Source organism: Oncorhynchus nerka, linkage group LG2 (assembly GCF_034236695.1).
Source record: "Oncorhynchus nerka isolate Pitt River linkage group LG2, Oner_Uvic_2.0, whole genome shotgun sequence".
Classification (NCBI taxonomy): Eukaryota; Metazoa; Chordata; class Actinopteri; order Salmoniformes; family Salmonidae; genus Oncorhynchus; species Oncorhynchus nerka.
The window spans coordinates 32443635-32448967 of record NC_088397.1 but is presented as its reverse complement, the minus strand read 5'-3'; positions in this window follow the sequence as shown (position 1 = coordinate 32448967).

The following is a 5333-nucleotide window of genomic DNA, read 5'->3' as shown; positions in this document are numbered from 1 at the left end:
CACCCTACTATGCCAGGCCCTGCTTGGCACAGCAACAGACATACGACGGACACATGTGAACACTTCCGAATAGTGCAGCCGCCCAATCAGCAACCACCCACTTGTCAAATCCCTCCTCTATCGGAAGGTTTTGTTTGTATTCCCCTGTTAATGACATGTTTTGTTTGCTTTCCTGTATGTTCTTGCTACTGTGGGTTTTTCATGATTTGTCCTCTTTGTCTCTTTGTCTTGCGTGACTGCACACCTCCGGACAATGGGCCTCCGTGCTAGTCTGTCGAGGGGCAGTTTTTCTTTTCTCCACTTCCTTTCGGGGTCCCCGTTTTTCTTCTTGCTTTACCCACTGCCGATTCTCCACATACGTTTGGTCTATCCAACTTCCTGTTTGGATTGCGGACCAGGAAGTAGGCTGGGGGCACAACCAAGAGCAAACGATCCGTACTGTAACCAGTCCAGAAATGGGGTTGAACCGCACTGCAAACATCCCAGGTCAGAAAATGGACATACAGTGATAGACTGAGTTGGGGCAGAGTTGTGCCCAACAGCTAGTGCTGAGCGATTTTAAACCTAAATTTAGTTTATTATTTTGGTTTTTAAACAACTTAATTGACAGACTTTGTTTCAATTATTTGAATCCCATGTAGTCATGTTTTTTTTCTGTGAGCTCAATGTGCACATGGGGCAGTTTCTCTAGAAATAAATCAGATCAAGCCCAAACTATGCGATGGAGTTGGGAGTTGTAGTTTACATCAGGCCAATATTCTAAATAGTTTAGTGCAGAAAACATGCTAATTAACTACAATGATCATAATGGATTGCGTGCGTACTTGTCCGATCTGTGTGTTTCTTTTATGCCTGCTACATTAGGTTAGTACAGAAGGAGGCGCATTCGAGAGGGAAAGAGAGCAGTTACTTTGCGAAGTATCTCTACCTGAAAATGCATAGTCTAAGGCAGTGGTCATCAAACTACGGCCCGCGGGCCGGATACGGCCCGTCAGCACATTTGGCCCGGCCCTCTGAACAATACCAGAGACACTATCGAATTTTTTTCCTATTTGGCCTCCAGAAAAAAAATCCTAGGCCCGGCCCTGTCAAAGAGAGAACGGAATAATGGCGAAAAGGTTAGGTAAGAGAAAAATTGATTGAGCATGCAGGGTATTTAACCTGCAGTGGACAAACAATTTTTTTTTGTTCAATGCAAAGAAAAGGCTATTTGTCTCATCTGTCAAGAGACGGTGGCGGTATTCAAAGAATACAATCTTCGCCGACACTATGAATCCCGTCACAAAGACAAGTACGATAGCTTGCAAGGCCAAATACGAGCAGACAAACTCTCAAAGCTAAAAAGTGGACTACTATCTCAGCAGAATACATTTGTACGCCAAGCTCAGCTGAACCAGGCATCCGTTCGGGCCAGCTTTCGGGTTGCTAAACTGATAGCAAGAAGCGGTAAGCCTTTCACTGACGGAGAGTTTGTTAAGAAATGTATGGATGCTGTCGCGGAGGAGGTGTGTCCCGAGAAGAAAGATGCATTTAATGCCGTAAGTCTGTCGGCGAGTACAATCACCAGACGCGTTGAAGAAATCGGGAGTAATGTATATGCCCAGCTGCAGCAGAAGACGAAAGAATTTGACTTTTTTTCATTAGCACTGGATGAGAGCACGGACGTGCAAGACACAGCGCAACTGCTCATTTTTATTCGTGGAGTTAGCGCAAACTTTGAGATATGCGAGGAGCTGGCAGCCCTCCAAAGTCTCAAAGGGACTACAACGGGAGAGGATATTTTTGACAAAGTGTGCCAAACCATGGAGAAGTTGGACCTGGACTGGTCAAAGCTAGCTAGCATCACGTTTTGAGGCGTTTTTACGAGCTGCTACCCGAAATTAACGCATTTCTTCATTTAAAAGACAAAACGGTCCCAGAGCTGATCGACCCAGAATGGAAATGGCACCTCGCATTTTTAACAGACGTGACAGAAATACTTAACAGCCTTAACTTGCAGCTACAAGGCGAGGGGAAACTCATTTGCGACATGTATTCACACATAAAAGCATTTGAGATGAAATTAGCGCTGCTTTTGGAACAAGTGAAAAAGCGCAACTTCGTCCATCTTCCTGCTACCCAAAACCTGTCGACAGAGAACCCAGCGGTCCCGTTCCCAGCTGAAAAGTGCGTGGAAGCACTGGAAATGCTGAAGGCGGAGTTCGGTGTGCGATTCAGTGAACTACATGTTCATGCAAAAGAAATCCGTCTTTTTCAGAACCCCTTTGTTGCCGACATTGATGAAGCCCAGCCTTCATATCAGTTTGAGTTGGCTGAGTTACAGAACTGTGATGTTCTGAAAGACGCATTCAAGCCCAACAGTCTCATTGACTTCTATGCCGCCCTCCCAAACGACACATATCCAAACATCAAAAACACGCAATGAAAATGTCCACAGTTTTTGGCAGCACGTATATCTGCGAGAAAACCTTTTCTCGCATGAAACTGCTGAAAACCCAGATGAGATCAAGATTGACAGATGAACATTTGCATCAGTGCTTGAGACTGGCTGTAACTAGAATGGAACCTGATATTCAACTTCTCACCAGCCAGATGCAGGCCCACAGTTCACACTGATGAACATACATAGGTAAGCTCACTTTTCTGACTTGAATGAGTCATTCTGAGCATAAACAAATATAATCATAATAAAATCTACTGGGATAAAATCCATCTTTACAACCATACTGGTAGTGAAATGTATTGTGCTGTGTAGGTGCTGTATCACTTAGTTCAGTTTCTCAACCTGCTTCTTTTGTGGTTTTCACAGGGAAGTTGATGAGAGAGAGCTGCAAACAGCGGTGTCTACAAGCCTACTGGAACCTACAAAAGGATTATAAGGAAGGAACACAAGAACTTTAAGAGACTGCTCATATGTGTCAGAGAGATTCTGCTCTGACAACTGAGCTGAACTTTTATCTGTTAAGATTGTGCATGGCACGACAGAAAGTTAATGTTCCATGGCTTTTTTTTCTATGAAGAACCCAGAGAGAGTTATTTAGTTATTATTTATTTCCTGTTTTTTCTGTGAAGAACTCAGAGAGGGTTATTTAGTTATTATTTATTTCATTAATAGTGTTATTATTTGTTTCCTGACTTTTTTTCTGTAAAGAACCTGGAAAGGGTTATTTGGTTATGTGTGGCTTTCTGGAAAACAATAAATTTTTTAAGCTCCCCTACGATCGTCACACTTTTTCTGTTACAAACTGACACCGGCCCCCCATCAGAGAAGGGAAAAGTTATGTGGCCATCACAGGAAAAAGTTTGGGGACCCCTGGTCTAAGGGGTTGATAGTTGGTATTCAGTAGTCATAAAAGTATGCCTTATTTACTTTGAAGAACCACTAAAATACTGATTTTGTCAGACCGCATAGGCAGCAGCTCTATAGGAAGGACTTGGAATGAAATAATAAAATCATCAAATTAAACAAATGTAATATACACAACTGAAATATTTTAGTAAGTGATAAGTAGTACTGGGCAGTCGCTATCATTATTACTTGTTTTATTCTGTGTTACAGCATTCAAACCACATAATGCATAGTGCATTTAATATTTTCAAAAATGGTTTGAAATCGAAAACCATGATTATATTTTAATAATCGAACCGAAACCGAACCGACCTCAAAAAGCACTAATCGCTCAGCACTACCAACTGCCAATTCCCAGTGACACCTATAGAGTGACACTGGGCCAAGAGACCACGGTGAACCTTCAACTCTGACCTTTGTGGAGGTTAAAGGTTGTAATTATATAAGATTACATAATGTGTGGGGCTAAGCTTGACATTTGAGTGTTTTGTCTTTGTGTGTATGGGTTTGTTTATATTGTGAACATACAAGTGTGAACATACAGTGTTTTTGTCATACTCCGTGTCCTAAACTCTTTTAATGGACTTTAACCCTCAGTTCCATTTGTATCACTATGCGGGTGCTAGAGGGTCGCTACCATTTTGTCACTGTGTTTTATCTGTCTGTCATTCTGTCTGTTTGTCTGATTAGGAAAAAAGCAATTCTTGCTAGTATGACAATGTGTGCACTGGATACTCGCAAATACAGCAAGAGGGAAACTAACCCAGTCATACCTGACCAAATACACTTCTACAGCTCTTTCTCTCTCTCTCTCTCTCTCAACATCTCTCTCTCTCTCTCTCTCAACATATTGACACGTTCTTGTTTAAGCTATCCATTTCTCACACTCAAGTCTTTCTCTCTCTCTGACATCCACTACCATCCATTCTCTGTCATCCCTCTGTCCCTCATGAGCTTGTAATGTGAAACCACACACCCTTTGACGGGTGGTGATAGACATGCAATATACTGGATACATATGGGATCTTGCAACATAGGCACAACTCACTGTTTGTCATACACAGGCACAGACACACATTCACATAAAGATTACACAGCACCCCCAAATGACTTAATTAAGAGTATTTTCACTGTATTAGGCCCACATTAACGCATAATACACACATATGTACACACACATTTTAACTCGCACAATACACGTTTAGATAGAAGCAACAGTATCACATATGTACAGAATACATTTTGCACACACACATAAATATGTTTTAAAAAATTCCACCGCACGCATGCAAACACACACACCAATATAGTGTATCTGTATTACTGTTTGACACTTCCCATGGGAAAAGACCCTTTAGTTGAACGACAGAAACACAGCACTGAACTTGTAATTTATTGTTTGTACAACTGGTATGTGAAAAAAGAACCATGTGATGAATTTATTTATTATTATGGTAATGTTGTATCATGTTTACTATTTAACTAAGAATATGACTGTGCAGAATAATTCATTTTGAAGAAAATTGTGTTTTCTAGTCATCTACATGAATATATGTACATAAAATGTATATATTTAAAAGCTCTGTGTCGGTTTCATTCATTTATTGGACATGTTCAGAACTTTAAAAAAATAAAAAAAAGTTTTACATTATACTAGGAAAGACCCTTGGGGTACGAAACCTCTTCTGAAAGGGCGACTTGAACTAACGTAGCAAAGTATCCTCTCTCTCTCTCTCTCACTCACTCACTCAGACTTTGTACCTTACATACAAGAGGATAAAGCTTAGTTCCCAGATCTTGTCAGATGATGGCATACGGTCCTGTAACCACGCAAACAGTGGCTACAGTGGAAGTAGTGCCCCGTCACCATGTGGTCAGAACTACTCCTGTTCGATCGCGTGACAATGCACTCATGTCAAATGGAACATACGGTAATCAGTCCCTTCGTGGACTGATATAAAATCCCAGTTCAATCGTTTAAAAA